The sequence below is a fragment of the Ornithodoros turicata genome, chromosome 2 (assembly GCF_037126465.1).
Source record: "Ornithodoros turicata isolate Travis chromosome 2, ASM3712646v1, whole genome shotgun sequence".
NCBI classification, from domain to species: Eukaryota; Metazoa; Arthropoda; class Arachnida; order Ixodida; family Argasidae; genus Ornithodoros; species Ornithodoros turicata.
The window spans coordinates 12,834,289-12,862,156 of record NC_088202.1 but is presented as its reverse complement, the minus strand read 5'-3'; the positions used below and the strand labels follow the sequence as shown (position 1 = coordinate 12,862,156).

The following is a 27,868-nucleotide window of genomic DNA, read 5'->3' as shown; positions in this document are numbered from 1 at the left end:
CAATGCGCAGTTGGTGACCCTTTCGACAGAGTCTTGCCCGTAATTTTCAATTTAAATTTTCTAAAGAAACTGAGTGCAATTGAGAGAGAATTGTGACGTACCGAGTGGTCAGGTTATCGAATAGATAACTCTTTTGAGATTGCAACACTGGCATGGCGACAGGAGAAGACAATGAATTCTGTTTTTTTTTTCTTCCTGTTTAATGTTTTTTTATTGATGACCTAACGCATTCTTCTCTATTTGTCCGTGTGCAGACTTAATTTTCTCACATGATGTATTCTCTTCTTTTAACTGCACAAACGTTGCTCGTTGTCCTGCAAGAAAAGGAGAGCACAAAAATTAATATACCGCTTCACTTACAGCCAAAGCTCTCAGATGGCGCTAGGAGCTCACGTTGAACGACACCACTAATGCCTCATGTTCCCGCCTGGGGGCAACGCCTGTATGGCGGATTTAGGCTTTCGCGCAACCACTGCGTTCTGTACGGCCGGTAAACACTAATTTCTTCAGTCGTTGCGGGAAGTAATACGAGGTGTTTGTGATATTATTGTTTCGCTGTGCCGCTTAGAATATTTCCTGTAAACTTCACAGTAACCACCATCATCCGTACATATGTGTGCGAGTTCCTGTAAATCTGAAATTCTCAGTGAACGTGACACAAAACACTGTCAAATAAGAACACGGCAATCAGGTTTCCGTTCTGCCTTTTTGGTCGTTTTAACGCGTCTCCCCTGGGTTCCGCATCATTATCGGCTTGAGCTACGCATAGATATGAGTCGACTCCACCCCTTTTTCTTTCCCCCCTCCCCCGTCACTTGAATGTAGTAGTATTAGATTAATCTCGAACCGGTTCAAATTATATAACTGTTGGCCTTTTTATAGTCGATCGCAGACAGCGAGGTAGAAGTGAGATACATGAGGAAAAAATCCCACGCTCGATAATCAATAGGCGTTTGCCGAAAGGAAAAAAGAAGAAGAAGAAGAAAGAAAAAGAAGAGAAACTGGGATACAACCAACTCAGGTTTAAGGATATTTCACGCTACACTGCCAAAATTAGCAGGCAGCTAAATAAAATCGGGAGCAAATTAAGGGAGGGGGGACCACACTTTCTTGAATCATTGTACACTACATTGTTGCATACGTCGCAATGACATTCGTTTTGTGGGCATTCCTTCGAGCTTCCATCGCACAACGGCGTTGAAACACGAAACGGTACCACCAACTATACAATGCCTTACCCCGTGAATTTGATTTAAGCTTATCGCGTAAGAAAGCATTCTTGCATTTCATTCGTGAGCATTTCCAAAACTGTCTTTTGGATTTCTTTCCATGTTGCTATGGCTACGACGCGCTATATACGACTTCTTAGGAGTTTCACACAAAGCATAAAATAATAATTCCTGGCTTTACGTCGCGACACAACTACGGCCATGAACGACGACAAAGTGGACGATGTGTGGGTTAATTCCCCCACTGAGGGCTTTTTTGAACGTGCTCCGAAAGTTCAGCAGACGGTGCTGTATTTAACGTCCCTCGCCAAAGACGACGCGTCCAAGTTACTTGTATACCTTGCCCCAAATTGCTGGCAACCTCGGCCGGGTTCGAACCCGTCACATTGTGATCGATTAGTAGGCGGACGCCCTAGCAACTGACCCACCGAGGCCGGTTTCACGCAAAGCAGCATGGGTACCTTTCTACGACCTCTATTTTTTTTATTTTTATGGACACCAATTGGTGTTATAACAATGAATGTTGTTTCTGGCTTCTTTTCATTGTTCTGTTATTTATATTTCTTTTTCTCTTCCAATTACGAGAACTGGAATACTCAGTCCTCTTCAGGAGCGCCACCATATTGTTTTTTACCAATGAAACCGCACCAACCGATCCCAGTTTTGTACCAATAGTTAAAATTTCCTGATCGCCTGCATTGTGTCTGACGCGAACCTTTATATTGACATGCATCTGTAATAAACTTGCCGATTTCCTTATATCACAGGTGGTCACGGGAGCGCTAACCTCGAGCAGACGAGTGGCTGCTTGAAGGTATAACAGAAAAGCTTCCGGTGTGCATTCATCATCGAGGGATCACGCTCTGACGCGGCGAAGGATTTAGACAACGACAAGGGTGAGGTGAGTTTCACATATATAAGCTCTTGCAGATGAGCGAGGTGGTTTTCATTATGAAAGCTCCCGTCTAAGAAGAGAAACAGCAACTGTGCGATCGATACGAATAGCTGGGGGTTCTGCCTGCGGAAAACAATCTGTCATTCAAAGTTTCATCTCGCGACATAACGTTATAAGGAACAGGACCTCAGAGATTCGTCTCTGCCACATACTCGAGTCGATTTGATCCATGTTGAACGACAACAAACATGAAAAAAAAAAAGTGTGTGGGATGCTCTGTATCGCCATAATATAAACAGGGAAAGGAAAATCGATTTGATTGGTGGTCGGCAGAACTTTCTAATCGAGAACATGATCGACAGCATAATTTGCCGTAAACCTGAATTTTGGCTGTTCACCCGTTTCTGGATGATGATTATGCAATTTTACAAAAGTGATGGGATCAACAAAAACATCGAAACGTACCTTTGGCAGAAAAAAATCAAACGCATATCCCCAGCGTTCGACGAGTTGTCTGTAATTCGTGCCTAAATGCAATGCATCAACATGCAAGAGCAGAAACATCCGAGTTGCGCTGCTTCTTGTACTTCACAGAAGTGCCGTGAGCCGTATTATCATGCAAGGACCTCCTTTCTACCGATTCCTTGGCTGTTGCTTACCTGCGGTGATAGAAACATACATGCAAAGGCAAGGACCCTCATCACTACAGTATTCTTAGTTACCCTTCGCACTTGACTCGTATCCACGTAGACGACGTCTGGTCTCCTGCAGGAACCTTACATGCGTCCTTGGAGTCGTCCTTCGCAAACGGCTCATACGATTCTGATGCAGCAGCCCGCTTGCTGGAACAATCGGCGCCTGTAAATCAGTACGGAGTGTTATTCTCGTCTACGGTGGGTCTTTTATGGCAGTGGCCGTGTCACAGATCACTAGCTCCCGTTGGGTCAAGGAGGGTTCATTACGACCTTCCAAACAATACAGGATTGTTCAACAGAGACATACGCATGTTTGGTCTATGCTGAAGGAAGCGGTTTGTATGTATGAGATATAGCTAGCGTTGGCGTAGATCCTCCGGTTCTGCATGCAAATGCAGTGCTGAGGCTCTTTTTGATAGATGAAGATCTTGTCTTGTATCAACTTCCATGGGCCAGGTGGGGCCAGGGAGACTCTTGCATCCTCGCTTCCTTTACAAGCAATATTGCGTTTGTATGCTGGTCGTAAAACGTATAAAGCCTGGATTGTGCCTGCTGGGGGTTTTCTGGGCACACACTCTTTGTAGCCATCTTCAGTGCCTACCAGCCGTGGCTCTTGTGCGAAACGATTTATGAACCTTTGAAAAATTATAGGGCGGGGAAGGGGTGAGATCAATAGTGGCGTGGGCGACAGGTGTAAATCCCCACGTGAAAAAAAACAGAGAATCTGCGGGCTGATCAGCAAAATTCTAGGTGGTATTTAACGATGTGCATCAGAAGATTCGCATTGCGAATGATTTGCTCCGTCATTCAGTCAACCAATTGGCACTGACACCGTAGGTCATTAATCACCTGTCAGAGTGAACTGATACTAAAGGAGAGAAAAATTAAAGATTAAAAATAAAGCAGAGCAGGAGTCACGTATAGCTCCAGAGAACCTGGCCTTAGAAATTCAGGTTCCTCCATAAGATGGTGTGAGTATAGGAAGCTAAATCGATAAAAAGAAAAGCTCGTATGGAACCTCTCGCTCTGATGGCTTGTACGAAATAGCGTTGAAGCATTTGTCTGTGTCACCGAGCTGACTTTATTTCTGTTCCTCACTTTCCGGGAAAGCGTGACAGTTGGAAACTCAAAATTTCAATACAATGCAGTCTTGCTCTTCCTCCCTTACGCCGTTGCAAAAATATAAGACGGTCAGCTACCTTTGCCTCGCGTACTTGAAACACGTTTAGTATTCCTAATAGTTCGCCTGCCGAGATAGCTCAACGTAGGGTAAGGTGGGGCAAGATGAGACACGAGGCAAGACATCGACGTTTCGCGCTCGACGCCGCCTGTCTCGGAGACGCGTTGCTCCATGCGCTTGAAACTTTACTCATACGTGGCTCTACATGTCCGCTTTATTGCACGTGAAAATCGTACGGATTGGTGTATGCGTTGAAAAAAAAAAAAAAAAAAAGATGTTTACTTCTGCAATGTAAAGACCCGCCAATAAGTCGCGATTTTCTGTAATCCTTTTTCTTGTCATCTGTGCGGCAGCGTTTCGCAGGCTAATTCTGTCAAAGTAAGTTCACATCCTCTTCCTTTATTCATTCATCTAGATGTATGCAAAATATGGGCACTGATGTATGCACAGAACAGAAAAATTAATGCATCGCATGACATGCGCGGGGCAAGACGCGACTGATTAATGTAATTAAAAATTAATACAACTTAAATTTAATGTAATTTAGAAACGGATAAGTCAACTATTACGTGGCTTCACGCTTGTTCATCAGATATTTCTTTTTTGCATGTTACCTATGATTTTCCAGCAAATTTTCCTGTTTCCTAGGATATTTCCAGCAAAGCAGAAATGTACGCAACAGCGAGTGACCAGCGACATATCAGACTGGCTGTGTCTTGTTTGCAAAGGACGGAGCAAAATAGCACCGGTTTTTGTGTGATTTTATTGCACATCACGTGAGCGGTGGGCTCAGGGGGGTTGTTTAGGGACCCACGGGATTCACTTTCTCTGCTTGGATTGCAAAAGATAATTTCTATAGTTCATTACCACGGCGTGTCTCATCTTGCCCCACGCGGTGTCTCGTCTTGCCCCGAGAGTTGGGTCAAGATGAGACAATCTGCATTTTTGAATTTCTTATTCTGAGTGTATTTTAGACCGGCTACATCCGTTCTGCATTTGCATGTCAGAAGCTCTTGACCGTGAGAATGTCTATGGCGAGTTTTTTTTTTTTTTTTTGTCAAAAACACTAAACATAAAAATTTCACGTTCAATTGCAAATTTCTGTCTCGTCTTGCCCTACCTTACCCTATACGGAAACCCTTGCAGAGTTATACATGTTTGTGATGTTGTGAAGCCGTCTTTGCGATCTCCCCGACATTTGCTCGCTGGAAAATAACTGTTCTGAGACCTGGTACACACCAACCAACGAATGCAACACACGTCGCGGGTGCAGGCAACCAACGAGCGCGGATTCGATTGCTGCCGCTATCTTTTTCGACGGCAACGATGTTGCAATCTTTCAGGTACATTCTCCTCTGATTTTCGACACAATCGCTCACATGGAATGAGAAGTCGAAGACTGGATTGAATTACAATATTGAAATGACTGAGTATACAAACACGATTATTGTACCTGGTGCTGAATTTCCTAAACGAAGAAGAGATCAGTGCACGAGAAAACCGATAACAGTTACCAGACACATGGCCACACGAATCACATCAACATAGACTCCAACTCCTGAATTTATTGAAGTCCCGCTTATGGTCTGAGCTTCTCCATCAGAAGCTTTCCAACGCAACACATGGTCCTCCCATCCTTTTTGTCGCACTCCTTCCAATGACCAATCAGGGGCTGCGATGACGTCATTTATAGTGCGTTCATCTTTGTAGAACATAGATATCGAACTTGTCTTCGCACAACAAAAAAAAAAAAAAAGAAGAAGACGAACGACGACATCGATTAAAGAAAGAAAATAAACATTTTCCAGCCCCGCAGCCTTTAAAGCTACACGGGCAATAAAAAGTCGGAGAGAGAAAATAGGGGACTATCGGTATACCCAGTGTCGTTTTAATATTTGTTCCAGCTCCACGTTATTAGCTGGGGCATACAATAGGTGGCACTGCATGAATGCCTTCCTTCTATACTTCTATTTTTCCTTCACTTATATATACGTATCCCCGTGTCTCTTTACTTTCTTTCTTTCTTTCCTTTTTTTTTTTTTTTTTTTTTTTGTGCCCTGGTAGGCCCACCGAATTTCTCGATTCGAGAATAATGAAAACGGCGCTGAGGGAGTTACTATCCTACCCGATATCAGTCGCTACTCTTTCTTTTTTTTTTTCGTCGTTCATTATTTTATATATATATATTAAACGAACAACCATTCATCTGCTGCGTCGTCTTTCTTCCCGAAGAGATATTCTTGGCGCCTTAGCCTGTGGGCGCTATTCGACGCGTCGTTGACAGGATTTCGATAAAATTCGTAAGTTAGAAGCAAAAACGAAAAAAAAAAAAAGGAAAGAACAAAAGGAAAGACGAAAGGAACGTATGGCTGATGCCAAAAGGAGTAAGGAGCAAGCGCGTACTTTAGGCAGGGAATGCAATCCTTTTATCACCGCAGAATAATAGGTGCTGTGTTTGTGATCGCTGGCGTGGTCGACGATTCGAAGCGACAGAACCTCCTCCCTTTATATTCCATTTCGCGAGCCCCGAGTATGCGTCTATATATACTGATTCCGCTAGGGACGGCAAAGTTTTTTTTTATTCTCTCTCTCTCTCTTTATTTTCTTTTAGACGGATGCGATGTTCGAATTCATATTCGAGTCTTGCCTGCGACGCCCAAGCGAGAATAAACTGATAAACTCGCTTTAATTATGACGTATGACCCCTCCTGAGATGTCCTCCTCCCATTGGTCGATTGACGGTGATGGATGATGGGCGCTGTACAGTGTTGCCCACAGCGCAGTTTTATGATCGACGCATGCTATTTTGTTTTAGACGCACAGAGGAGCTCGCACGAGTGTGCGCTGGGGGATTTAATATTGCCGGGCTGGACGTATGTGTAGATATGTGTGTGTGTGTGGTAAAAAAAAAAGCGGCTCCTCCTTCCAATTTTTTTAAACAAAAAATTAGCGTTGGTGATGAGGTTATGGGAACAAAACTTTTAAGTTTGGCAGGAAAGCGGACGCAAAATGCAGGGGGAGAGGATCAGCATTGAAAAGCATATAATATTCTATTATTGTGTTCTTGGGTAGCGTCCCTGTGGTTTCCGGCGCAGAAGTTTCTTTCCTGCCAGCATATTTCATCCATGGGAAGCGATTACCAGGTAAATTTAGCGCCTATTATCTCGCAGCACTGGAAGCAATCCTCAGAGCGGGGATGATTCAACCTGTCAGACCTGTTCAAATTCTGTAATTTATTTTCGGTGACAGATGAAGTCAAGAGGACGTCATTTCCTGAAATTGAGAAATTCGAGAAGCGCAGCCTTTCTTGGTTTCCGAGTGTTGCCTTTAAATACCTAATCGATCTTATTGCTCCGCGGACTACCTATAGACCAGAGGTGGGGAAGTTACTTTGATTTTGTAGTACACTACCGTTACTCGCTACTTTTTCAAAAGGTAACGCTTTACGTTATTCGTTACTTTTGCGGTAGTAGATAACGCGTTACTAACGCCTTTACTTCAGATAAGTAATGCCGTTACTTTTGCATTACTTCACCGGGAATCCTTATAATATGTACCACATTTTTGTTGAGTCACATAAGGGCATTCCGCAAATCAATACAGGCAATGCTAAGCACAAACAACGGTAACATCAACACAATTTAGAGGGTAGGATTTATTATGACGCAGAAGTACGAGGGGCGTTCAAGTCAAACCGGGACTTTTCATTTTTCGCAAAAGTAAAATGAACTTACAGGCGAGAAATTAGTTTTATTTTTCAATATAATCTCCAGCTGCACTAATGCACTTGTCCCAGCGTTTCACGAGGGCTTGGATGCCAGCAGCGTAGAAATCCTTACCGGCGCGCAGCAGCCATGATCGGACCGCATTCTTGACCTTGTCGTCGCAGCTGAAGTGGCTGCCCCCAAGGAACGCCTTAAGTGGCCCGAAGAGATGGATATCGCTGGGGGCGAGGTCTAGACTGTAAGGGGGATGTGGCAGCAACTAACAGCCAAGTTCCTGTAAGGTGCGTGTCGTGAGATGCGCGGTATGCGGGCGTGCATTGTCCTGTAGGAGGAGAACTTCGTTTGGTAATGAGGCCCTTTTGCTTCACCGCCTTATGCACACCCCTGAGAACCTGGCAGTAATATGCATTATTGATGGTGGTACCACTGGGCAGAAAATCAACATGAACAACGCCAGCCTTGTCCCAGAAAACCATGGAAAAACGTTGGATGTTCTCAGGAACTCTGACACTGGGCTCTGAGCCGCCCCGGCCGGAATCGTCCTGCACTGATGTACGGCCGTCTCGGAACCGTTTGCACAACTGAAACGCTTTGCTGCGGCTAAGTGTATCGTGGCCATACTGAGCCTGAAGTCTTCTGTGAATTTCAGATGACTTCACGCCTTCATTCACGAGAAACTTCATGACGATTCGCTGTTCGATGTGCGCGCTCACCTCGTTGTCGGCCATCTTGTCCAGCAAGTGTCTTCTGTTTTGCACAAACTTTGGACCACCACGTGGTGAACGCGGATGCCTGTCGCGTGTGAAAATGACGAAAAAGAAGTAGCGCGAGCCATATGTACACTCAGGAGACAGAAAGTCCCGGTTTGACTTGAACACTCCTCGTAGTTGGTGTACAAAATTTTCATTTGCGAGCTTCGCCTCTTTGGCTGAGAGGACGTCCTTTGCCGTGACGTGACCTTTTATCTCACACAGTACAAATCCAAACAGCCAGTCCCTTGGTACTTTGTCACTCGTTCAAGAGGTACAGGCTATTTTTCTGTCGCTTTCACCCCATTCGTCCAAAAAATACCAGAGGGAGAGAGAAATAAAGGTGGTGAACAAAGGCGACGACGACGATGGTAGGAGAAAAAAGATGGAGATAAACGACCTGCGCCCCTACGTCATTGATTACGTAACGCCACCTCGCAAGGCGTGCTGGTGGGCACTATCAGCTTTATCAGCCTATCAGCCGACGCGTTTTTTCCCGCTTCTCGCAAACCACAGCAAAATGTAACCTCGAACCGGTCTCCTCGTGACCTCACATGTTTGTAAACAGAGCGTCATCCATACTTGTATAATATTGCAATGGCATCAGGTCCATCTCATGCGAATATGAAGAGTACGAAATATGGTTGAAATATAGGTTATGAAAATCGTGATAAAGGCTACGACAAAACCCATCGAACGAACTATACCGACTGGTTTCAGTGTTGCCTGTCTTTGCTAGCATTTTGGAATACAATTCCGCTTTATATAGAGTTTCGTCATATTCAGGAAAATGTAACTCGATGACTGACGCCCAGCACGATTTTACAAAATGCAGATATTCGAATTTGTTCACTTATTTAGATACAGGAAAATATACGCATGAGGAGTTTGAAAAAAAAAAAAAAAGTGAGAAAGAAAGAGCGGTAGCGCACGTGATGTGTGTGGCCGAACGTCGTCAGGTTACATGGCTATCGGCTCTGGATTTTTGGACACGTCACACACGTCATCTCAAGCGTTTTAACGGATCTCTGTACCGCACAGAATTCGCCGTCGTCACAGGTTTCAGGTACGCATACACGTGCTTGGCATCCCAGAACACTCAGTAGAGTTGAGCTCATCCTTCAGTGTTCGCTATGCCAGCTTGCGATACATGGAATTCTCTTGTGCACCTATGCAAAGTACTTCGATCAACACTTTCATCACCACGAAGGGCTTGTAAACGACGATGAGTGTCACGAGCATTCACTTTTCCGGCCGTCAAAAATTCAGTCGCTGGGCCTTCTTTTCGTCGACATGTGCACTGTACCCCATGGTGGTGGTGGTGGTGGTGGTGGTGATGGTGAAAGGGCTTGCCGTTGTCGGCCTCACGTATGTGGGCAACGTCACGACTGACGCCCTGGGGAAATGTGCGTCCTGGGCCGACTTCTAGGGGAACTGTGCCGACATACGTCTGAAAGCGTCTGAGGAAAACTGTACCCCATGGCAACGGCTACTGACAAAGAACGAGCCGGTTCTTGGCACGTTAGGAGAGGGCGAATGTAACTGATACCACGCCACGTGCGATTGTGCATTAATTTTCAGCCGAAACTCGTATAATAACAGCGGTGCCTGTATTCTGCTTTGACAATAGAAATGTGGCTGTAAAATGTGACTGTCTTGTGCCTCTCTTCTCCATAAAACTCGGGGAAATGTTGACTTACACGCATTTACACGAGCTTGCTGGCGTTCTACTTTTATGTTCGAAGTACTGGGGGAACCGCAGTGACAGCACGATGACAAGGCACTTCGATGTAGCATTCGATTATGTGGAAGCGAAAACCTGGCAACTACCACAGCAGTGCCGACCTGACGGCGTGATGTCACAGCGAAACGAATAGACAACCACGCCCGTGAAGCCCACAGAGCAATCACTTCTCGTCTTGAAGGGTCTTTCTTCTGGGCTGCCTTTCAAATGCTGACACAGCACATACGTTGCCCGTTGGCCTACGGCTAACCGCAGAGGATGCGTCATCCAGTTAACCTCAGCCCCCATGTGCGGTGCCCCACACTGTTCATTGGCCAACCGCGACTAGGAATAACCAATAATAGATGGTCGGGGAGGGTCAAGCTGACCGCTCGATAACAACACGCCCTTGTGAGGTCCAAGAAGGGAAATTCCCGGGGGAACGAGACAGGCCCAACCTGGCGCTGTGCCTTTGGAAACACCAATCGCGCGTCTCAGTGGGGCGAAGCAACGTACTCTGACGGGGCCGGGGAAAGAATTGCCACTCGGGTCTCAACAAATATTAATGGGAAGGGCGAGGAATTCAGTTAGGCGGCAAAGGCATTTTAAAATGCGTGCCCGTAGGCTACACATTTTTGGTGGAGACGATGCTTGGGACACCCTGCCCTCTTGTATACAAGCCGCATATGGCAATGAAGACAAAAGTTTACGAAGCATGGAACGCTGTCATTTGAACTCCCTGAACTACTCCCGTCCCATTAAGGTCATTAAGAAATCCTCCTGATAATTTAACCGATCTTCCCGTCAGGAAGGGTACACTACCCCCTTTCCCTCCGCCACCAGGTTGTCGGAGGGAGAGAATGACGCAGCTCCCGTGTTCCGTTAGATTTCGTCCGGCACTGTAACGTGCGAAATCGTCAAAACGCACGGAAGGCACCTCGAACATGTTTTTTTCTTTTTCTCTCTCTTGTTATTTTTTTTCTTTTTACCGCCTGATAAGAACGTGCGTACTTCAGGAACACTTCCATTGAGAAGCGCGCATCTCCTGAAAAATATTATGGTACAACAGCACGCGCAGCGGCGGCAATCTCTCCCAGCTCCTTCTGGAGTGTTGTGACGTCAGATCAGTTAGGCACTTTGGTTGGCTGCCGAGAATCGCTTGCTACGGCCAGGGAACAAGGCGACCAATCGACTGCTCTGCTTCGGACGCCGGACTGACGGCGCACACAACCGCAATAAGAAAGAAAGGAGAAAGAATGCGCGTGCCTCAATATTGGGCAGATGAGACGTCGCTGCTGATATATATCCCAGGGCTTGTAATCCTAATCTCTACTCACCCAGACTCTTTCTTTTTTTTTTTCTTTTTTTGAGGCCTTCCAAACTTCTTTACGCTATTCTACAGGGTTTGTCTCGCAAACGTTACACATTTCTATCGCATCGTAAAAATAGAAGACTGGGTGTTAGCCAGCCCCAAATTTTGCAGACTGGTAGTCATTTATCTGAAGTTTTGTTGATTTTTTTTTTTTTTTTGCGAGCGTTATAGTCCTGTAGAAAGGTAATTAAAAATAGAGCAAAATCTCATTCCATGCATTTTCTATGGCCCATCTCACTCAAAAGACGCCATTTTCTTCTATGTGCGCTTCATTTTCATTTCACCGCACACAGGTGGCGCCAACATACAGAAGAAGAGGATTGGTACATAACGTCTGCATGAGTATCTCGCATCGTTATAGGCAGCGCCGCCTGTGTGAGGTGATGTGAACGTGAAGCAGACACAAGAAAAAAAATGATGGTGTTTGCGTGAGATAGGCCATTGAAAATGCATGGGGCGAGATTTTGCTTGATTTTTCATTTTCTTTCTACATGACCATAACGTTTGCTAAAAAATTCCAATAAAACTTTGGACAAATGGCTATGACTAAGTTTGCTAGACGAGCCCTGTATAATTCCTCATCATCATGTAGATGTTGTCGTCCGCAAGAAGGAAACACTTGGAAGAAAAACAATCTTTTCGCATCTCTCGCTTTCATTGAACTTGGTTCCCAGCAAAATCCGAAGACGCAGCGCTCTCCCTGGTCCTTTTCCCTCTCGATAAGGTTCCTTTGTGATGGATATAAGAAGGCGCATAATGGCATCAGGCGAAGGTGAGCCGCCTGTGTCCCACTTCGCTATCAAAGCCACGGGAAGTGCGACCCAGACGAGGTCGTCTAGGGCGGAAGCAGACCGGTCTACTCTCCGTTTCCTTCCTTGTGGAGCGACGTCAATGCTCTTCAGGAAACCCGTTGGAGGGGGAGAAGTACATAGCGGTACATGCGCTCGTATATCGTGTGCCTCGCAGTGGATGTCTTATGTAAGAGATCCAGTGAGAGAGCAGCACTCTGTGCGAGGGTTACAGGCCAGGGGGGATCCCTGAGCTTTGGGTGCTGGCTCTCTGTGAGGCTCTCCTCCCTTCGATTGCACTCAATCAGAACCTTAAAACACGCAAGATTACGCAGTAAATGGGGTGTTTTGCATCAACAGCAAAAAAAAAAAAAATCATTATTTTTTTTATTCCGCAGGCTGAACTGAAAGGTGTAATAACGGTGTTGAAAAAGATGTTTCGAAAACATGCACCTGAAAGAGTGTTTGAAATGAAATCATCGCCCCCTCCCCCTTGTCTCTTTCTCTCCTTGAAATGGTGCTTTTTGTAAAATACACTATTTGGAAGGGAGTTTTCCAAAACATCGTTCCGTATTGTGTGAACTTGTACCACAAAGCTGTTGTGCCAGCCCACATGACAACATAGTTATACAGTCGAAAGGTGTAAAAAATTACTGTGTAGGTGACGTCTTTCAAGAAATGGCGCAAGCAGAATCAGTGAGAAGCGTATTAATCTGCGAAAGCATCCTTTCTGGAACATGAATGACCAAAAGCTACCGTATTTACCGGTGTATAACGCGCACGTTATACAGTAAAAAAGTGTTCTGAAGAGGTCCTGCGCGTTGTACACGGAAATATTTTCCTGCAGAGTTCCTTTTCAGGTCGGTGACGTACAAATGCCTCTTCCAGAGTGTGCTGTGGCTTTCTTCCATATCTCTTAAAGACAGTTGACAAAACTGGCGAAAGAGCACTGGAGTTCATAAAAGGTTATTGATGCTGCTTAAGGATGCTATTCAGCAGACAATAACCTTGAATTCATTTCAGAAGCATGGCGTGATTGACAAGGGACGTAAAACGGAAAACAGAGAGGAGACTGAAGTATACTACATGCCAGCGACGCTGTTGCATCTGAGTTTAAAGGATTTGATTAAATGTGTTTCAAATATAGCATATGCATATATGATACACCGCTGTGGTTTATTGTGTATATACTGGCGGCAGTACAGAAGCTTGTAGCACCCTTGTGGTGCGCGTTATACATCGAAGATTTTTCGAATTGGGCCCCTTCTTAGGGGTGCGCGTTATACACCGGAAAATACGGTAATTGGAATTATCCTAGGAGCAGCAAACGTATCTTCGGCCGCCATTGCCCCTATAATAATAATAATAATAATAATAATAATAATAATAATAATAATAATAATAATAATAATAATAATAATAATAATAATAATAATAATAATAATAATAAAAACGCACACTACCAAATCGAGATGTGGGGCACTTTCGAAATTACACACTGCCGCATTAGTGGGTAATGACTGATAGTGCTAAACGGGACGTTTGAGAATGTCCGTTCGTCGTTGATTCAACGTCCCGAATATGCAACGAAGCGAGACAGGCGGGCTCAGTTCACAATATTTGGAGGTTGTGCCTCATATGCACCAAATGCTCATAACCTCCAAACGCTCAAAACCCCCAAACGCTCATATGCACCGAAAAAAAATTGGTGGTTTTGAGCGTTTGGTGGAAATGAGCAGGAGGGGAGAAGCTGCTCATAAGCACCAAACGTCCAGAACATCCGTATGCTCATATGCACCGAAAGGCGGGCGACCAAAGGCCGGGTCTTCCTCTCCCGCATTTGGAACAAGGTCATTGGGTGAGAAAGGTGGAATGAATGGCGACTACCAAGGCCGCTTAATGTGTCAGTTAAAAGTTTATGTAACTGCTTGGTCCTGCTTGTATGTAGCCAGAACGAATAGCGCCTTCTCGGTTATGGAATTCAATTTGAGCTTTATTTTCAAAAGTTACAGAAAAAGAAGTGCGGATGACACGGTGCATGCACTTTTGAACTCCCTTCGAACAAACGTCTTCCGAACAAACGGCGTCGATCAACCGGCCTTCGATCAAACGGTTTTCGACCAAACGCCTTCGATTAAACGGCATTTGATCAAACGGCATTCGACCAAACGGCATTCGACCAAATGGGCGGACACTACGGCGGACGTGTTTGTCACGTTCAAACACCCATTGACTCACCATAACCCCATTCAAACCCACACATTCGGCCAAATTCGAACTTCATGAACTTCGTTTATAAAGATAAAAATAAACTTCCATAAAAATTCGTTCTGACTACATACAAGCAGGACCAAGCTGTTACATAAACTTGAAACTGACACATTAACCCAAGCAGCACAATGCACTGAAAGTCGAGTGCAATAGGGGTGGACGGTATGTGTCTTATCGATGTTCCTTAGTTTCACGAATCTGTTCAAGGCCTTCCACCTACCCGTCCACCCCTATTGCACCCGACTTTCAGTACATTTTGCTGCTTGGGAAGCGACCTTGGTAGTCGCCATTCATTCCACCTTTCTCACCCTATGACCTTGTTCCAAATGCGGGAGAGGAAGACCCGTCCTTTGTGGTCTCCCGCGTTTCAGTGCATATGAGCATTCGGGAGTTCTGGACGTTTGGTGCTTATGAGCAGCTTCTCCCCTCCTGCTCATTTCCACCAAACGCTCAAAACCACCAACTTTTTTTCGGTGCATATGGGCATTTGGAGGTTTTGAGCGTTTGGAGGTTATGAGCATTTGGTGCTTATGAGCTACGACCTATTTGAAGCCCACTCGGCTGGGGATCAAATCTTGTACCAAATGATAGCGATATGCAGCCCCATTGCATGATATCGGCCTCGAGGAGAAACGCATTTCTGCGCCAAGACCAAAAAGGAGCGAGACTTCCAAGGCGCTTGGCAACATGCGTCGGGCGGGCAAAACGTTTCCGCGGAGGCTGTCACCTGTGGAATTGATCCCAGCCTTGACTTCGTTGTGTACGATCTCTCCGCGTTTATCTACGCTGTGTTCGCTCTGCAGTGAACGAACTCGAAACCGCTGTGAAGTTGATACCGTCTTGTTCTTCGAAAGTGCGTCCGCGAAAAAAGCTCGTTCGCAGACGGCGTCTGACCTTCGCTGAAAAGAACGACCTCGACCAGTTGCGCATGCTCCTCCCGCAGCGCTCCCCGCGCTCGAAAGCGAAATTTGCTCTCTGTACGTTGACCTTGTTGAAGGGTTTCCGTGCGGGATTATATTACGGCGATAGAGGGGGCTGACATATAAATGAGATAAGAGGTGGGATAATGGTCGGACCTGTTGTTGCTAAGGTGTTGTACCATGCGAAGTCGATGTGCACAAAACCGAGAGAGGGTGGGACAACTTCGATGGAAAGAACACTCGTGCAAAACATGAGTTTTTATATTCTTCAAACCCAAGAGTAATTGGAAATTTGGGCGCAGTTGACTATCCCAAGCTGCTGCTAATGGTGTTTTTCTTTTCTTTTTGTCATCGTTGCAGTTCTATGGTCCAGTCCAGGGCTCAGATCTTGAACTCTGACATTGTAAGCGCAGTTGTTATATTTGAAGTTTGCGCGCTCCAAAGCCGTTTTCATATAGGCTCGTGCAAGAGCTCGTGGAGAATCACGGGCGAAGTGGATGCATTTAACGCGCGTTATGGGGATAACGATAAGTTGAAGATCGGGCTCCTGATAAGCTGCGTGTACACAATACGCAGACACGCAGGTGTAAATGAACCTGTAAAGGCTGTGGATCTTGGCGTCAAAGAACGGTAGAGCTTGCTATAAGTGGTTATATTACCTACATTCCGCACAGGATACCCATGATATACGTTATCAGATGCTGAAACAGCACAGAACGGCTCTGCTGTCTCCGTTTGACCGATCGCAGTAAGATAGCTGTACTGGTGCTTCTCCCCTCGCCCATAGTCGAATCGGGCGGCAAGGCAAGGGGAGAGGAGTGAAAAATGCAATGCGGAAGAGTAAAATAACGACTATAAGAGCGACAAACTGACGTTCACATCTGGCATCCAAGTCTAGAGATTCGGCCTTCTGGATAATCGCCATTGAATCTGTTCATGCTTTCCGATTAGCTGCAGTGAGACTGGCACTTGGCACCGTACATTCGTCTTTCCATTTTCTTTCTTTTTTCCCGACAGGTCTCAGATGTGAATGCGTTCTTCCTTTTCTGAGGCGATATATATACAGAATAAAATATTATATATGCAGTTGGTTTTTATCGAGCACGAAAATCTTGAAACTTCCTGTTATTCCTTTCCACGAAATTTGCGATACAGAAGTTATAACTTATAAACAGCTTTATCGTGCACGCTTTGGCCTCCACCTCATAGGTAGCGTTCTTCGAACTATCGACGCAGATATTAGATTTTGACTCTTTCGATTCTTCGACTTTGGGTCCCCTCTTCCTGAAGTGACTTTTCTTCGGTTTTGTTACACTTATTTCTTATTCTTGTGCTTCATTACCTTCCATGGCGTGCAGCGCCCAGCTAATGGAGCTATGGAGTAGGAGGTACGTATCCATGTTGACGGAGCCTACACATCCCCATGTTTTTCTTTTCTCCAATACAATACACAGGCTAGTTGACCTCCTGTGGCACAGTGGTCACCGCCAGTGATGACCAGTAGTTAACTACATGTAGTTAAACTACCTGATTGTAGTTAAAAAGTAGTTATCAACTACTTGCAGAAATATAGTGGCAATTACTAGTTAAACTACTATTTTGAGTAGTTAACTACAGTAGTTAGGTTACTGCAGGCGCCAACTACTTCAGATTTTGCCGCAAGCTTTACTGGTCTAGCCTCATTCGCTGTAAAATAATTCTGCAACTTAGTTTATCGAGTAGGCACAGAAAGAATCCAGCCGCAAGCATTGTATTTGACGATCGTAGCAATGGCTTGAGCCAAAGTTTGTCATTGCTCGTGATTCATATTTAGGTGTCCAAGAACACTACAAGGGATTGTTGTTGATGGACAAGGTTAAGTAGTTATAGATGTAGTTACAATACATGGCAGTAGTTAAAGAATTAGTTTTTACTACTCCTCTGAAAAGTAGTTGAATTACTAGTTAAACTACTCCATCGCGAAGTAGTTAGTAGTTATAGTTAAACTACTGTAGAAGTAGTTAGTGGCCATCACTGGTCACCGCGTCCCGTATACTGGTACCCCCAAATGCAGGAACGTCCGTTCCTTGCCGTACCCTCCCAAGACGCGTGCGTTCTGCTGTGTGCACCGCGGAAATTTCGAGGGTTGTGTCCACTCAGGGACACCACACTCGAAGACAGCTTTCGAAATGTATTTCGCGTTGACTCGTTTGTTTGGGTTTACTTGACGCTGAAAAGTATTTGTGCAGCTGCAGTAAATGAATAAGAATCGCGTTTCAATGTTACTTCTACTTCATAACTGATAAGGGACTTTAGGCCCCGTGGCCACTTTTAGCTATTTCATCCTGACGAAGGCGGAGCTTCCGCCGTAACGTACACGTCGACCCTAGCTTTTATAACTTTCAAGTTTTAATAAACATTTTTTCTTGTTACTTACCCTGCTTTTTTCTTCTATCTCCCATTTATCTCAACGTTCACTATAATTATATAGCCGTCCGACCAAACTTCAACTATTCAAGAGAGATACATATATATATAGGCGAACGTTTTTTTTTGTTCGTAATTTTTTCGGACATATCAGCGCGCATGGACATGCAAAATTCTGCACTTAAAAGATCGTTTGGTCTTGTGGCTAAATAGTATAGTGTGCCACAGTGCATATTGTATTTAAAAAACTTAAATATTGGAAAATATTGAGGAGCAATGTGGGAAGTGTACGCTCTCCTACGGAGAGAATAAAAAGGTTTATTTGAAAAACGCATAATGATAAGCCGTAAAATGTTGTTGTCTTGCAGGCCACAGTCCGTCCAAGTTCGAAGCCATTTGTCATATATACACGTTAATAATAAATATCCATTTTTGTTAAGATAACTGTATAGAGGTCTAGTCAGAGTTAATTGGAACAAAATTGGAATACACTTTTTCATTCTATAACTTATAAGCATTAGCATTTATTGTTATTCATAGTTCGTTTTGTGTTCTTAAAAGACCGTGGTGGAAGATAAAATCTCTACAGCCCTGGTACCTTCTTTCCTCTCTCCTCTATTCAAAGACGACTAGTGGCGACTTTCCACTTTGGCCATTTCCACTTTGCCCCTCACATGTTGTCTATCAATCAAAAGTATTCCAGCATAAGTTGCAGACTTTATGCGATTATGCACCATTTTAGTGACAGCAGTGAAAAACATAATTACTTACTAACATCTTCGTGCACCGACACGAAATTTTGTCCACAAACCAAAGTCCTGGTTGCTCGATGAACATTCCGCATGGAGTGATGGTGACCAGGATGCCGAACTGAACGGTTTTTCGTTCCGGTTCAAAGAAAACGGTTCAGTTCCTGTTCAGCTCCGAAGTAAAAAAAAAAAAAATAGCTGTTCGAAACCGCGGTTCGAACCGGTTCCGATGGTGTAAGGAGAATTGATTGCAGCGAAGGTAATCCCCTTCATTCCTTCCAAACAAAGAGAGAAATAAAGAGAGAGGTTACAAGGTCCTACCATGTGACTTAGAGACAAAAACAAGGAGCCCGTCTTGCGTTCTGGCACATTGTTGTAATGCGAGGTTTCTGGAGTTGCCTACCCAAACACCAACGGATGTCATGTATTGTGCACTTGAGGTCTTGCGTTATGTACCCTTGAGGGCCAAATAGCTAAATTTTCAATTTGTTAGTTGTTCGTTTGTTTTGTTTGGCGAGTTTGTAAATTTTCTAGGTTTGGTTTGCTGGTTCAATTTTCCATTTGAACCGAAAACATATTTTCGGTTTCCCATCGGAGCGTTAAATGTTGTTTCGGTTTTCGGTTCGGAACCCTGATGGTGACGCTACCAACAAGCAGAAAAGAGAACTTTTCCGCTTTGCCCCGCCTTTCCGCTTTCCCTTATACATCCAAATTATGTTCCTAGTACACTAATGCTACTGTAGTATGATATTCACAATATACATATGGGTCATGCATCAATGCAGGACAGCACCTCCTCTACACATTCACTGTTGCCTCTCGCTTTTGTGGAAGTCTTACATAACGTCTAGTAACATCATGCTTGTGATGACATTATGTGCGCTATTTTTTACGTTGATTACATAGGCTGAGCGTTTGTTAGGAATGAAGCAGACGTTTGCCAGACAACAATCAAGTTTATGTTCGAGCGGACAATATTTAATTATCGCGAACATCTGCCCCATTCAAGCCACGTGCCATTGACCCTTCACACAAAATTAACGAGTTAATATCGTCTTCCACCTCCAGCAACACGTAACTTCAACGCCCGAGCCCGATGCATGCGCTTCTTGAAATGTTCTCCGTAACCGCGCTTGTAAAGTGTAAGCGCAGTTTTTTTTTTTTTTTTGATTGGGTGTTAGCGCCGCGAAGCAACTGTGGCTATGAGCGACGTACAGATGTGGACAGACGGAGAGAGGATAGCAGGGAGGAGTGGGGGACAGGGGGTTAGTATGCGTCCTGGGCCGACTTCAGGGGGAACTGTGCCGACATTCGTCTGGAAAGTCTTCGGAAAACCCAGGGAAAACCTCAGGCAGCACAGCCGGCGGTAGGATTCGAACCCACCACCTCCCAGTCTTCAGCACGACCTTGGTTACGACCAACGAGCGGACGCCTTAGCCCACTCGGCCATGCCGCTGGTGTGTAAGCGCAGTGTAACGTGTAAGTAAAGTGTACCGCGCAAGTGTAACGCAATGTGGAAATATTCCATTTTGCATCCGCAGCTTACATCCTAAAGGTTTGTCAAAGGGGTGTAGTATTCCCTACGGGAAATTTGAACTACTGGTCGCAAAACGAGCACAGTTATGTAAGTACTACGTCCTTCGTAGAAATTTGAATTATGTGACGCCATAGTCTTACGTATTCCACACAGGCTGTCATTTATAGGAACGTCACAACCCTGCAACAGGCGGCATTCCCTGCTTTAGTATCCGATACTTTCCTTTTTTCTTTTCTTTTGTTGACGTGAAAACGTCTGTAAGTTCGGTTTGGTAGCCAGTTCAAAATTTACGATGCAACGAAATTATGCCGAATTTTTTTGGCGCGATAACTCGGTGAGTAATAAACTGATAGCAACCAACTGGCTAAATCCAGGTAACTTACACGTGTAAAATTCTAGCTAACAAGGTCACTGCGGCGGCTGACGCAATCTCTGAGTGTGGCAGGTGCTTGCGAGAGAGACGGAAATATAGGGGTACGCGTACGTTGCGGGCAGTCCATCCCGCGAACGCGTGGAGCTAGGACGCCGACCGAGGTGTCGTTGGAAAGCGATTGCGACGTTCTAACATTAAGCGATATCGGCTTCAACAACAGTAACCAAAGTTTCATCAAGTTGCAAATTTGAAATATCACAATTTTGCCAGAATGTCGGCATATATGAAACTAAAATATGATCAGAATCGAAGGAAACGGCAATAAGAAGAAAGCACGTCTCGAGAGGAACGTAAAAAGCCCCCAGGTCCACTATCGAGCGATAGAGAGAGCTACGGGAGCGCCGAAGAAGATTAGCGCGCGGAGGCAAATTCGAATGAGGCGCGTACGGCAAGCCCTTTCCCTCTACCAGTGGGGCAACTTCGACCTGTGCGAGTGTGAAAGTGACCTACAAAGACGATGGAGTGCATCGAGAGAGAGGGGAGGGGCTCAGCATCGTAGAGGAGCCAGAGCTAGAGTCACTGAGTAGAGTATCGACACTGAGTTCCAAGAGCGAGCATGCGCCATCTTGTCTCCGCGCCACGCTACCCACGCGCACGCGCATTGAGCACGTTAGCGCACGATGCCATCTATCGTGCGCGGGTGAAATGTTCCTTTCGTTTACAAGCAGCAGTTGACGGCCTTGAGCTCACCTCGACATCTTCGGGACGCTCAGGTGGATAATACATGGATTACCGCACAACAATCATACACGCTTCTCTATTCCAGAGCGAGCATTACGTTAGCCGTCTTTGATCCTCAACTGGGGATGCTACCGGTGTGGTGCGGAAACCAGATGGCGCTCGTGCTCTCCCTTGGACTTCACTGTCGATACTCTGAAGCAAAGCTTATTTAGTGACTCTAGCCAGAGCCTGCCAGAGAACCCCAGGATCAGCGGTAATGGGACGCGGCGCTCGCCGCCTTCGCACTGTCGTTCGAGGCGACCGAGTTTCACCGCGTGTGCAGTGTGTGCGACAGACTGTGGTTCCAGCGGGACCTGAGGAAGGTGGCGGCCAACCGTCGGGCAGTCCTGGGGGCAGAGTTTCCGGGAGGTACAGTATCGGAGTTCGTCGCATGCTCCAACTGTCGTAAGCGTTTGGATCGTGGCCGTGTACCAGCTCGGAGTCGGCTTCACTTACCCTCCTGCACGGAGAGACCTGCCACCACTGAATACGATCACCACACGACAGGTGTCGCCGCGTCTGCAGTTCATGCAGCTGGGGCAATGAGTTGTGTACAATGTAAGCCTAGCATAGCGACTTACATGTTGTTGGTATTAATAAATCACTAATGCATCGAATTAATACATGAACAAAGACTCGTATTTCTTTAACTAAAATCCCTCAAAGGAGCAAATAAATCGGAGATCGTGGCGTTTTCATGTGTAACACAGCTGCTCGGACACGACTGGGCCCGCTCAACTTTTTTCTTTTTTCTTGCCGTAGAAGAAAACGTTAGTTTTTCTCATATCTTGCATTAGTAACCGTGGTAGTTTGTGATTTTTTAAATGAGTACTGCTCACCAAAAGGAATTTTTGACCGAACAAGCCTACCCACAATACACTAAGCTCCAAAGAGCATGAACGCACGCGTGAATTCGGACTTCATGATCCTCGAGGGATGAACCTCCATTTAATTGTGTCCCTTGCCATTGCTTCTTTCGCGTGACTATTTTATAAAAATAAAAGAAGGTAGCCATCGGTATATACCGTGTGCAACAGTGGCATCACTCTTGGTTTGCATCACCGGGTGGGCACAGTATTTGAAAACCCATTGGCTCGTATTCGGGATCCGGAGGAGTAAAAAAAAAAGCGATTGTTCTTCCGTTGCGCATCGCACTAACTGAAAGTGGCCCGAGTTTCCTTACTTCTACATGCCACCCTTTCTATCATGCATTACGTAACACAAGTGTACTTTGAAGAAGTTCACGCATTCTTGTGAAATGCTCATGACGCTACACCTGCAACGGCGGTTTACAGTGCTTTTTTTTTTTTTTTTACACGTTACCTTATCACTATTATTACTCCCCGGTGCTCTTTTCACTCCCACTGCTCATTAGGCTTTCGGAACGACACACCCCGAACACGAAGCTAAAGTGATCCGAAAGGCACGCAGACGACACTGAGGTCAACTCCATCAAGCAGACGACACAACCCTTTTCTCAACGGACGCCCAGTTGATTTCCTCCTTGCGTGGCTCCTTCTTTCTTTTCCTTGCGGGAGCGTACACGCGACTTCCATGCAACCAGTTTGACAAGAACAGCAGCAAGTCCACACGCAAGGGGGGGGGGGGGGGGGCAAAGGAAGGGTCGCTCCGATACATAGCTTGATAGCTCCAACCCGTACCTCTTCAAGGCTATTTATATATTGCGTCTCTTTCGTGTATGCGTTTTAGGTTTTAGTCTGGTGTGCAAGGGTTGCCTCTCTTCCCCACACTGAGTACTTGACCTCCTCTTCGTTCGTCTGCCGTGATGGCACTCTCTCTTTCGGAACGGTTTTGGCGCGCAAAGGCGTCTCTTGTTCTTTTTTTTCTCCGCAGACGACCGTTGGGCGCGTCGCCTCCGTGTGCTCGGCCATCGCGTTCCGCTCGATCGGTCCACAGATTTCCTCAATGCTTCAGGAGGCGGTTTCGTCTGTGCAGTGAAGGGTTATCTCGGGATACATTTGGATGCTCGCCTGCTGTGACGCGCGTACGAAAATTTTGACGTTAGAGGGCATACAAGGCGTCACTTCTATGTTAAAGGTTCCGTAAAGCAGAGTCTATCCTGACGGCGTAGTTGAACCCGTGGGTTAAACCCAGCGCAACAAGTTGTGTGACTGGGGCCGCTTAATGGTTTTATTTGCTAGCAAATTTGACGTAAAACGTCTAGTGGAAAATAATCCCCAATTTGTCAAGCAGCACTGATCTATGTTGGCGACTGATTTGCTGCTCCCGTTGGTTACGTTGCCGACACGTAGCCAACCTCTTTCGTTGTAGACCCAGTGTTGTCCGCATGTAATCTAGTTTTGTCGCCCGCCGTGCTTGACTAGCAATACGCAGTTGTGACCATTTCGACACAGTGTTGCCCGTGATTTTCGATTTTAATTCTCTCTAAAAAAAAAAAAAAGAACTGAGTACGATTAGGAGGAAAATTGTGACTTAACAGCGCTGTGGGCGAGGGCTGCGGAAGAGAGAAATCTTTTGAGATTGCACCTGTACTGCTTTCGGTACTTTAAAAGCGGTCTGATGTCCACCGCGCGAGTGACACGGAACGTTAACGTTTGCTGTTGTGTTCTCCTTTCCTCGCTGCGTTGTGGCGCCGGCAGTGGTCGAAAGGGAAAGGAAGAATGATGACTCTTATTTAGTGGCTCTAAGGAAAACAAATAAAGGTGCCGTCGCAGAGACCCGCTACTCCAGATCGTTTTAAATGATGTCCAGCGAAATTCTCCTGCAGACGCAGGTATCATGATGCTTGAAATAAACGTTCACTTCTTCCTCACACACAAGAAGCTGTGGCAGTCGTCGCATGAAGCATGCAGTCTCAGGGCACCAGCTGAAGTGTTTGCATGCCATACTAATGCCACTGTGTGCACTATGTACCGCAGATAGTCCGCATGCCTGGGTAACATGGCGCTTAGGCGGGGCGTACGGCCCTTGTCATTCACGAATTCAGTAATTCATCGCTTTAATAATAATTTATGACGTTAAGAACAGTGTCAGATACATCATCTTAGGGGTAAAACTGTTACAGATTGAGTCGACGTTTTGTCGGAAGCTCTGCGTGCACAGTTACATAACTAACACCCTTAACTTGCAATAAATTAATATTCGAATTCACTGTAAACTTCCGGGCGAGGCTCGTTATCCAAGTCTGTAGACACATATATTATTGCATGTACTGTGTAACCGTATATATATATATATATATATATATATATGTCAATGCATGTACTGTTTTTCGAATTGTTCTTGCGTATGTATACCGGGTGTCTCACGAAGGCCGCTTGCTGAATAATTCGAAAACAGCTGGGGCCATCGAAAAGCCTTCTTTTCAGTGAGCATCCCTGAGACAGCGGCCAAGAATTGAACAGTGAGCTGCTCATTTGCGTACGCTCATTCATGAAACAAAATTCATAACTTTGAAATTTCAGTTTGGATGGTTTCGGAATCTGTCTTACCAATCGGAACCTCACGCAAAAAAATATTCGATAAAAAAAAAGAGGAGCAACATAAAAAAAGAAAAAGAAGAAAAACACTTGGTGCTTCTTCGAGTAATTAATTGGTTTCGGTTCACATATTTCTTGCGCGGAACACCGTACCAAGGCGCTCTCCCGCTCAGCTATCCGCCTGCCAATTGCGTGTTCTTCCGTCTGGTTCACACGGGGATAGCGGAAGTTAAGGAACAGCCGCAAGAGTCTCTTCGGTCCTCCCTCTCCTTTTTACCGATTGGTACGCAGCGCTAGGGGTAGTGTGATTCGGTAGATGAGTTGCGTGTCTTTATTGTAATGATGACGAATACAACGGGAGTCGCCGCTGTATCGTTTAGAGTAGGAGATGCATACCGAAGCGCCTCTTATCTTCCGTTACAGAGGCGAAGTTACAGTACATTACACTGCTCTGTAGTGCCCTAGAAGGTACTGTATCTGTATCTACACTCAGCGGTTATAACACTGTCGTGGACGCAAACGCTTAGAACGGTTTCAAATGATAGCAATTCGTTTTCGTGTGAAGACAGAAGTTGAATATCTGTTTGGAAAATTCGATTTTGCCCCACGCGGGAGACGGTGCCACAGATTGATTGGGCTCCGCTTATAGAGCCGAAAAAAAAATTCACAGTGCGCCTACCGATCAAGTCCGACTTTTGATTTTTCTGCTGTGTGTAGTCTAAGTACTATCTACGAGATCTTTTTGGTGAAGTTTTTTAGATAAGGACTCCCCAAAATTCGTCATTTTTCGGAGGTATGGTGCTACTTAAAGAGGTATCGCTTACGTTCCTGATAGAGTAGAGCAATAAATTATATATCATACGATAGCCTCATGAATGACAAATAAAGTAAATGGCATAAAGCTCAACCTGTACATCGTCCGGAAAGTTGCAGTAAATATGGTGCTTTTTTGCGCTTTGAGTCAACTTTGATGTTTTTTTCCAGACAAACCAAAATCGACACAGCACTGCCAACGCAGAACCCTCTTGTATCCTAGGTCGTCTAAAGCCAGAGCAAGATATCACTACAACGCGACAAGAAATAGCTTTGCAGGGGACGGTCAAACCTGCGCGTGACGACATCGTTTTCTGATAGGCAGTTTTTTCCTCGTCCTATTTCCCGAACCGCGCAGCGCACAGAATTCCGAAAGCGTTTATTTGTCCTAACTCACCGGTGGCTTCGACATATATGTTTTTTCCCGTTTATTCGAGACATCAAGTGTACCGGATTGTTCGATTTGAGGTGAAACTACCCAGAAGACAGATGTCAGTGATAGATAAACTATACTAATAGGGAGTCCGTGGAAATGGTGTTCCTCAACAGGAATTTTGTTTTTCAAAGAACCTCGCTTATTTTTACCTCAAGGGTGTGCACCGCGGGTCGTGTGCAAAACAGTGGTTTATCCCGAATCCCAAGCACGGGGGGGGGGGGGGGGGGGTGTTGCAAAAAATTGGGGTGGGGTGGGGTTCGTAATTACAGTTACGTAACAGCATAACGTATCATCGACATGTGTGTAAAGCTGAAATAGAAGGGTCCCCTGTGGGGGTGCACACTTAAAACAGTTTGAGGGGGTGTTTGGGGGGTGTAGGGGTGGTGTGAATAAATCACTGGTGCAAAACATGGCTCGTTTACTAGACGAACCGATGAGCAAAGGCTCGTAAGACATGGTTACGGCATTATAGACTCCCTACACCTCACCCTTCTTGTTGTGAGAATAACTTTTTTACTACCACGCCACGCAAAAGATATCATTCCGCATTGTTTCCATCACACAAATTCCCGCTGAAACAGCACAAATATATCCTTGTATACACTGCAATTTTTGACGACAAAAAAGAGGCGGAAAACGTTTCAGGGCTCATCGTAAGATGAGTGGCGCTAGCAGAAATATAGAGTCCTACATTTGAGTAGGCATTCATCTCAGGGCCATATACATTTATTTTTTATTTTTTTACTGACGTCCTCCGATATCTGGCCATGCTTCAATGCTCGTTCTCATTCGCTATACCCGATGTGCCTTCCTCCATATTTATCGGCACCAATCGCGAAATATCACCCGTCCATCTTTCAGAAACACGATCGGAATATCGTTACAGGCTCAATCATTCAAAGACTGTTTCTTTAGCTGGTCACTGACTCCTGCAAGAACGCAGGGTTCACTGGGGGTACATACCCTGACAGATTCTACGGTTGCCCGAGTGAGATACATACAGAGCATAATGAAATTAAGCCGAGTCGTGATTTTTCAAACGGAAACGTGAGTGGTTTAGAGCCGTGAAGCCGAAGCTTGAGGGCTCTGCTCCAAAATAATAATGCCAATAAGAGATGTATAGACGTACTCCCAAGGTTAGTAGCGCATTTTTGTACGTTTAATTACATGCGTAGATTTACACCGCCAATCGAAAGACGGCTAGCGTGTCGCAATGTTGCATTTTACGTAGCCCTACATGACGCGCTATACAATACAATAAATAGCTTGGAGCTCAGTGGAACCTTTCAACGTCACAAACGGTTGACACCTTGCCTTCGGAGATAGCGTCTTTGTGCTGCCAGACGTTCCTTCACTTTCAAGAGCATAAGTATTAAAAAAAAACATTTTTGATGCGCGTTAGACATACAGGGACAGCAGACAAGCGTAACATCACACATTCAATAAAAACAGGCAAGATGGCGCTGTTAGCGTCCTTCGGTACGAACCTTTCAACATCCATGCTGTAGGCTCCAAGAAGCTGCATATTAGTGCAGACGTTAGTTCTTCCTCACGGAACACTCAAACAGCAGTGACTCTCACACGCGGATCTGCGAGTCTGATACTTCTTTCTCGCTTATCAGAGACCACGGGGAAAAATAACGCATCATAAAAAAAGAGCGTCGCAAGCCGCCGGAACCGGAAACTGTAATTTCCAGCGCTTTAACTTTAGTTCATAAACGCGCCACGATGCAGCAGCACAAACGTGGCTCTCCCTCCAGTGCAAG

General features: G+C 45.4%; 1 protein-coding gene and 1 long non-coding RNA gene across 3 annotated transcripts in view; one reads left to right on the top strand and one right to left on the bottom strand.

The window, feature by feature from the left end:
* LOC135385209 (uncharacterized) overlaps positions 1-27,868 on the top strand; it is a 281,039-nt gene that overhangs the window by 50,426 nt on the left and 202,745 nt on the right. The window contains exon 2 of one of the 2 annotated variants that reach the window (XR_010420348.1): positions 1,997-2,125. The gene's annotated coding sequence lies outside the window, so the exon portion shown is untranslated. Of the gene's footprint in view, positions 1-1,996; positions 2,131-27,868 lie in introns of both variants that reach the window. The other variant, XR_010420347.1, reaches the window with a different exon arrangement.
* On the bottom strand, positions 182-27,867 carry LOC135385210 (uncharacterized). The gene is made up of 4 exons (XR_010420349.1): positions 27,590-27,867; positions 2,847-2,982; positions 2,590-2,783; positions 182-314 (listed from the first exon to the last, which is right to left on the bottom strand). It is a non-coding gene; the product is annotated as an uncharacterized LOC135385210 (long non-coding RNA).